The following is an 8,979-nucleotide window of genomic DNA, read 5'->3' as shown; positions in this document are numbered from 1 at the left end:
TGAGGATCTGCTCTGTCTGAGCTACACAAAATGTGAGATAAGGAGGGTCCCGGTGAAGCTGTGCTGTCTGCAGTCTGTCCTTGGGGGGAGGGAGGGGGCGCGGGTTGGAATTGTTCTGGACCACAGCCCAGCTGGTTCTGCATGCATCTGTTAGCAGCAAGAGCCCATGGTGTGTGTACCCCAGGGCTGTTTGTCTCCTGAGAGCTGGGTGTGTGGGAGTGTTTACACTGGGGTTATTTCAGCCCAGGCTGGCAGATAATTAATGAGTTTGTTTTTGAGCCGGCAAGTTGGAACTGACACAATGCCGGCAGGTGCCTTTGTTTCAGTCCCTTCCATCCATCTTTGTTGGATTTGCCAGACTCTCCTCCACTCTCTTTTCTTTCTTTACTTTACAGGGAAGGCAGCTGGGAATGGATCTGGAGAAAGATCCTCCTTGGACCATGATAACAGTGAGAATGTCCTCTGTGTGCGCGCCTTTTCTAATGATTGTTGTCCATCCCCAATACATACCCTACCCTCATCATTTATGTCTTCAGTAGAACAAGGAGAGCTGCATTAGAAAGAAATAGTTGCCAGACATCTCTCAGGATGATTTCTTCATTACTAAACTTAATTAATGAATGCCTAAGTGGATCAACACCTCTCTCTCTCTCTCTCTCTCTCTCTCTCTCTCTCTCTCTCTCTCTCCTATCTTTCTTCATGTGTGTGACAAAGGAGAATAGGAGATTTTAGCCATTGTATATTATGAGGCTCATATGAAGCACGATTTTATAGCTATTTTCTTCTCTTTCTGGAAAAATCTCAATGTGACCTCTAGACACAACCCTATTGCTGTCTTCTGGTAATGCCTTGTCACTGCTCCTACCCCCATTTTGCTCCCTTCTCTCTTCTCCAGAAATAGAAAAAGGCACAACTGTATTGCTCAAGACAGAAACCCGGGAATCAACTTTGGCTCTTTTCTATACTTCATCCCTACATTTAATCAATTATCAGATTCTGCCAACCACATCCACTTAAGAGCCCTTACTATTTTTGCATTTCTATTCCTATAACATTATTTCAGGCCAATGTCATTTGGTTAACATTTTAATTGTAGAATTATAAACTTAGCAATTCAGGTGATTGTTATGAAGTTCATATATATCATCATTTATTTCATCTGAATTACTCCAGCAATCCTCTAATGGGAAGTATTGCCTGCAGTTTTGTACTAGTTGCACTTCTTAATCCATGTATAGAGGATCTAAAGAAAAGCCCAATCTTTTTATTACCTACTTTAAAACTTTCCCCTGGCTTCTGACTTTGTGCAAGACTGGACAAACTACTTAACATCTAATGGATAAAGTTTGGCTTACAATCTAAGCCCCCTTTCTCTTAAAAAATATTGTACATGCCTTTGAAATTTTGTGCTTTATCATAAATATGGCAGGCATTAACCATCCTCCTTCTATTTCCTAAGATGCCTTTTGACCCATTCGCATCCTTCCTCATCTTCACTTGGCTAAATTCTACTCACAGTTCATTTCAACTTATGTATCCTGTTCATTGAAAATATATTCCTGTCTCCCCTTAACTTGGGAATATGCCCTTCCCATGTGTTCACAAAGTGCCCATACTGCTCACATCCCCATTTAGAACAACTTGCTAGACATTGGAGGTGCTGTGATGATTAAATCCTCATGCTCCCAGTCTTTTCAGAATTTATGTCCCCGCTGTTAACTAGCCTGGAGAAACAACAGCCTCATCTGTAAAATAAAGAATCCCTAGTTGATGCTGAAAGCTTAAGGCCCCTTCCAGGACCAGCATTCTGGAACTCTAACTCAGCCTTCTGCACATCCTGCTTATGCTGAGATGACTGTGGAGGGAAAGATGTTGGGATGTCTTGTTCTTTTCTAATAGCCCTCTGCTCCATTCCCTTAGCTGAGACTGGGTTGTGGGTGAGAGGTGAGAGGTTGAATTCTGCTGCTCATATGCAGTCCCTCTTATACTCTAAATCCAGGCAGCCTCTCATGGTAGACCTGGCAATCCTTGGAAGGTTCCCGTGGAAGGTTCCATGGAATGCCTATTTTCAGCACCACTCTGTACTAGGAGCCAGAGGTGAGAGGAAGTGGGAATTCTTGGTATTGCCAAAGGTCTGGTAGTAGTTTCAGTAGCATCAGAGAGAAGCCGAGACTCTTCATTCTCTGTACTTTTCTTTGCCGAGTTTGGGAAGACAAGCAGTCTTTCTTTCTTTTTAAATAATTTTTAATGAATTTCAAAGAGGAAGAGAAAGGGAGAGAGGTGGGAAACATTGATAATGAGAGAAAATCATGGATTGGCTGCCTCATGCACACCCCATATTGGGGATCGAGCCCGCAACCCTGGCATGTGCCTTGACCAGGAATTGAACCGTGACCTCCTGGTTCATAGGTCGATGCTCAACCACTGAGCAACACTGGCCAGGCTGAGCACAGTCTTTCTTAATCCTGCCAAGAGGGGCGGACATTGAGAAGAATGTCTGGGAGTGTCGGCAGGAAATGGTCACGTGAAGCTTCTCAAGATCTTGATAAACATCCCTAGAGGTTAAGAGGCTCTCCACCCTGAACAGACACCCAGAACCTGTCCCCCTTCCGTTTGCTATGGACACTAAGAGCACCCAGGAGTTTAATGAAGCTACACCCTGCATCTCCTCTTCTCTAGAGGTTAACCGTGTACCCTTAGAGCTCAAAGTTCTTGTGTCCCTTTTCTGCATAGCACCTCATGCTTCAGTGTCAACCGCTCAGTTACCTCCTGGGCTCCCTGGAATAGATCTCATAGCAACCAGGCTGGGAAGCCAAATTCTGCAAATCCATTCAGGGAAAGAAAAGCCTTTTAACGTAATTTCTTCCTCAGAATTATTTATGTCTCTGTTTTTAAAAAAGTGCTCTTTTACCCTTGCAGTGTCTTCTAAATGATGTCAGATGTTACAGATGTCACCCAGTGGCAGGATTCTCAAGTTGCAGGCTGCTTAATGCCTTGGAAATAATGTAAGGCCGAACGCTGAGTGAAGTGCAGTGGTGGAGAAAGCTTATTTCCAGGGTCCAGCTTTCCCAACCTGTCTGAATTAGGGAGACCATGAGTCATGGCGGCTGAGAAGGCTCTAGAATGGATGGCTCCCTTGATTGCTAAAGGCAGGCCATGTATAATCTTTACTGATTATGGGTCAGATTTAGTACCTCTTTCCTCATATCTTATTACCTGTGGTTTTCCCAATCTGGTCTGACTGCTGGAGAGTGAACAGTGGTGCCCCAAAGATTAAGCTGTTCTCCTCCATAAAATGGGGATAATAAACGCTTTTCTTCAGTGAGTTTTTGAATAAGTATTTTGTTAAATTGCACAGCTCGAACAGAATGCCATCGATTGGGTGGCTTTTATTTTTTATTTATTTTAAATATTTGTATTGATTTTAGAGAGGAAAAGAGAGAGAGAGAGAGATAGAAAAGATTAAGCTGTTCTCCTCCATAAAATGGGGATCATAAACGCTTTTCTTCAGTGAGTTTTTGAGTAAGTATTTTAGTAAAATTTTACAGCTAGAACAGAATGCCATCGATTGGTTGGCTTTTATTTTTTATTTATTTTAAATATTTGTATTGATTTTAGAGAGGAAAAGAGAGGGAGAGAGAGATAGAAACATCAGTGATGAGAGAGAATCATTGATTGGCTGCCTCCTGAACACCTCCTCCTGGGGATCGAGCCCACAACCCAGGCATGTGCCCTGACTGGGAATTGAACCGCGATCTCCTGGTTCATGGGTCAATGCTTAACCCCTGAGCAATACTGCTTGGGCATTGATTGGGTGGATTTTAAACAACAGAAATGTATTTCTCATAGTTGTGGAGGCTAGGAAGTCCAAGATCAAGGTGTCTGCATATCCACTCAATGTGTGGTGAGGACTCACTACCTGCTTGTTAGATGGCTGCCTTCTCACCGTGTCCTCACATGGTAGAAGGGGTGAAAGAGCTCTGTGGGGTCTCATTTATAAGGTCTTTAGTCCAACTCATGGTCTAATTACCTCCCAAATGTTCCACCTACAAACAGGATAATACTGGCGGGTTTCAATATAGGAACTTTGGGGAGACATAGACATTCAGTCCATAACAGTAAGGCAAAGCACTTTATAAGATGTGTTTCCTCAGATGTAAGATGTAAGACAGTTTGCTACCTCAGAATTCCCATCATCGCATTCATCATCCTCTGAAATTGGCCTGTTTAATTTTTATTTGTTGTTGATTATATACCTTCCCCCTCCCCAACACCCCTAAAAAACATAAAACGTAGAGTCAGGCAATTCTGCGTTTCCAGGTTGTGACTGTGATGGAGTTGGTTGTGGCAGAACAGTGCTCTTTCTGAAAACAACTGAAAATTTCAATAGAAAACATCGATTTGAAGACACCAGAAACATACTAAGGCATCCAAAATACCCCCCAAAGGGAAATCTCTGGACTGTGATCCACAGCCTGCCACTCTTTTCCCCTGGGACATTTACTGATTCTGGGATTAACAATGAGGCTAAGAATGAAGATGAAGGTTTTGGGTAAGGACCACTGCTAAGATGCACAGAAACCAGCAGGGCATATGGCAGAGACACAAAAATTAGCCATTTGAGAGAAGAACAGGCTGGAGAATAAAGCTTAAAACGTGGCCAGTTTTTGCTGGACACACTTGCCAAAATCTTAGATGTCAGGAGACCACGAAGCCTTAGCAGAAAGCCTTTGGAAAACGGAACACAGACTTTGCTTATCCTAGAATATAAAGGAAGCCAGGACACACCAGTGTTAACAGCACCTGGTGAAAACTCCAGGCAAAGGTATACAGAGCCTGAGTAAAGCTGAAATCTCTCCTTAAAGAGATGTGTTAATGTACCAGCTCCACACTGCCTAGCAGAGGAAAGGGTACACCATTTCAGGAGGAATAAAACATCATTTAGAGCTGCTACAATTTATTATTTTCTCGTGTCATACAGTCCGCAAAGTATTGTCAGGCATGCCAAGAAGCAGAACTGAAAACCAAGAAGGAAAATAAACAACAACAGGTAATAGGTAATTTCAATATTCAAATAACCTCTAGGTCTTCAGCAAACAAGAACTTCAAAAACAAAAACAAAATGCTATAATTAAAATGTTTGAGAAAGTAGAGGAAAATGAGAGGAAAAAATGAATTTCAAAAGAGAACTTCAAATTTAGTTTTAGCCTGGCCTGTGTGGTTCAGTGGTTGAGTGTCGACCCATGAACCAGGAGGTTGGGGTTTGATTCCCAGTCAGGGCACATGCCGGGTTGTGGGCTTGATCCCCAGTGTGGGACATGAAGGAGGCAGCTGATCAATGATTGTCTCTCATCATTGATGTTTCTATCTCCCTCTCCCTTCCTCTCTGAAATCAATAAAGATATATTTAAAAAAAGAGAAGTACTGAAGCTAATAATTTCTATTCAGATGTAAGTAGTTAAGGATGTATTTTGTAACCTCTAGGACTACTTTCAAAAGAAGTATAACTACTAGGCTATAGAGGGGGAAGTTGATATAGTAAAAATTTATTAACCAAATAATAAAAAGAACAGCAAGAAAGTAGAGAAAAAGAACATAGATCCGTCAAATAGAAATAAACAGTAATCTAATAAAGAGTAATTTACACCCTTAGTTATGTCAGTGGTCAAAATATTCCAAGTAAAATATTAAAACTGTGAGACTAGAAATGTACTACTATAAGAAATGTACCTCAAATATGTGATCACACAAAGTTTGAAAATAAAAGTTTAAAAAGATGAAACATATAAACAAAAGACTCAAATAATTATTGGCTCCTTTTACACACTCAATAAGTTATTGTGGGATGAATATACATTATTCTTTTTAAAATATTGATGGTAGTAAATAATCCCCAATATCTTTTATGGCTGCATATAAATACATATTTGAGTTAAGAATTCATATTTCTGTGTCAGTGATAAGAGATAATACCCCTAAGATGAAAACCTTAATATTGATATTTCATAAAGTTCATAATGAAAGAATGTCATTTTTTATATTCATGGGATTGTACTGTCTATATACTAGTATTTGGCGGTTAAAGTTGTTCCTTTATTTACTATCATTTCTGGTCCATCATATATTTCTGCTTGATTACAAGGTCTGTAAAGGCAGGGGTTAGGTTCAAACTAAATGTCAAGGGTCCTGGACTGCTAAGTATCACTGATGTCTATGGGTGTGATAAAGATGGTAGATACATAGAAAATAATAATAAGCGAGGAGCCTTTGAATAATAAGTGACTGGGTATGGAAGGTGACCTGGGAGAGTTAATGTCTCTTGGTTTCTGAAAATATGTAAAACTCAAGTAACATTTTCAAGTAGTGCCAGACAAAATTTTTATAGTAGTTTAAAACTACGCATCCAAATTTTGTGACTTGCTAGATGGATTGACCTTTAAAATTAATTTCTAAAAAGGCAGACAATGACTCTTATTGCTATCATTACAGAGTAATGTATCCAGGGAAATTCATCTAGTAACTTATCAAGGAAATTTACCTGGTAATTCATTCCTCTTCACAGAAGCCTTTTCTTTTTTCTATTCTTCATTTCTGACCCAGTCCCATTCTGATTGATTGACAATAGCTGTAGGGATGGTGGGGAATGCTTTGGTCAAGGTCAAGGATTATAAACTGAAAGTCTCAGGTATCAGGACTGAGATTTTAATGTTCCGGAAAGTCAAACACCATGTCTCCCTTCTGGTAATTCATTCCTCTTCACAGAAGCCTTTTCTTTTTTCTATTCTTCATTTCTGACCCAGTCCCATTCTGATTGATTGACAATAGCTGTAGGGATGGTGGGGAATGCTTTGGTCAAGGTCAAGGATTATAAACTGAAAGTCTCAGGTATCAGGACTGAGATTTTAATGTTCAGGAAAGTCAAACACCATGTCTCCCTTCCACCCTCTAACTTTCTCCCACCTTCCCTGACTTTCCTTCTCTCCAGACCTTTCTCTCTTTTTATTTTTTTTCGATATTCAAACAACCCTGATACTGTCTTCTTTATTAAGAACCTCTGGAATCTTTTAAGGTCAATGCCGCTGTAGACCGATGGCAGTTCATTGTTGAGCAATTAGCCACAATGGCGGTAGTGGTGAGGAATAAGCCACTTGTGAATTGAGCCAGGATATAATTTACTGTGCTCTCACTTCATGGATTCATTGTGTACCGTTGGCCTGGACGTGACCTTGTCTTTAAAATAGTGTAGAGCCAATGACAATCAAAAGAACAAGGACTATTTGCGTGAGTTCTCCTAAAGTCACATATTGAAAAAATGTCCTCTTTCATGATTTGAGGAACATCATAGACAAGTGCTTCTCAAGCTTGAATGGGAATAGCCTACAGACTACCTGCAGACCTTTCTAAAATGCAGGGCCTACAGATGCTGCAGGGCTGGGGTGGATTCAGATGTGGCATTTCCAATAAATGTTCGGGTAATGCAGATGTGGCTGGTCTTCAGACCACAATTAAAATGGGCTTTACACCAGGGGTTCCCAACTTTGGCTGCACATTAGAATCAAATGGAGAATGTTACAAAATATCCATGCCGGGCACTCACTCAACAGGAATTAAGACAGAAGCTCTGAGCAGGGGCCTTGGCATCTCTTAAAATTCTTTCAGTGATAAATACAGGGTTTAGAACAGCAAATATAGATCCTTTCTCCAGAAACATTTATAATATGCCATTTTTCCTCGGGATTTCTGGGACTCAAGGATTCCCGAAACCAATGTATAAAAATAAAAATGGAAGAACCTACGCTTTCAGAGAAAAATCTCTTAAGGAAATGGCACAGGGCACCACCTAATATGTTCCTGTTATTAATTGACTTGTTTTCCCCTAAATTCCACATATTCCTTCTATTCAGTGTGACTGCATTTGGAGATGGGTCTGTAAAGAGGTAATTAATGTTAAATGAGGTAATGTGGGTGGAACCCTGACACCATAGGCTGTTGTCCTTATAAAAAGAGGAAGAGATACCAGGCCTGCACACACACAGAGAAGAGGCCAGGTGAACACACAGAGGGAAGCAGACTGTCTACAAGCCAGGTAGCAAAGCCTCAGGAGAAACCAAACCTGCCAGCACCTGATCTTGGACTTCCAGCCTCCAGAATTGTGAGAAAATTGAACTTCTATTGTTTAAGACACCTGTCTTTCATAGTAGGTCTTTATTAAGTCCAGTGTGTGGTGTGTTGTTATAGTAACACCAGCAAATTCAGACAGATTTTGCCACCTAGCAGTGGGGTGCTGCTGTAACAAATACCTAAGTATGTGGAGATGGCTGGAAATGCTGAGGCACTTGTTAGAAAAATGGCTGTCTCAGAAAGAAAAAAAAATGACTATGGCTTTTGTGTAAGTGAATGGATTTTAATTTGATATGTAGGAAGACTACACACTTTTTTAAAGGAATTATGTCAGCCTGGACTTAGAGGAACAGAGGCAGTAGAGAAAAGCCTTTAAACTCCCAATCTTCTATGAACACGAAGAAAATGAGAAGTCTATTCAGTTTAAAACAAGGGCTATTTCTAACGGAAATGAAAAGAAAATTCAGAGGTTGGGACCAAAAGCCCAGTTTCCTTGTGCATTTTTGCCACCTGCAGTCACCTTGTGGCACATGTCTTCCTCATTGGGTCCCCATCTTTCATATCTCAGCCCCATACTCCTCCACTGATCTCTCCTCTGTTGTTATTTTTTCTCTGTTAACAGGGTTGCGTATCCCCATAAGCACCTTGAAAGACAAGGATTGAAGGATGCTGCTGCTAAGTCACGGGAATGCAGAGACACTCTTCATCCGACCGAGGTAAAAGCTGGATGACGTGATAGGAGGGGTGGATTTTAAAATTCCGTTCCCTGGGCAAAAAGAACTTACAGAGGAACAAATTCAGAGGAGGAGGCATGTAAAAAAAATTCTACATGTTTAGTGCTCGTTGAGATTGTGGTTG

This window comes from Myotis davidii, unplaced genomic scaffold (genome assembly GCF_000327345.1).
Source record: "Myotis davidii unplaced genomic scaffold, ASM32734v1 scaffold809, whole genome shotgun sequence".
Classification (NCBI taxonomy): domain Eukaryota; kingdom Metazoa; phylum Chordata; class Mammalia; order Chiroptera; family Vespertilionidae; genus Myotis; species Myotis davidii.
This window is presented reverse-complemented; position numbering follows the sequence as displayed.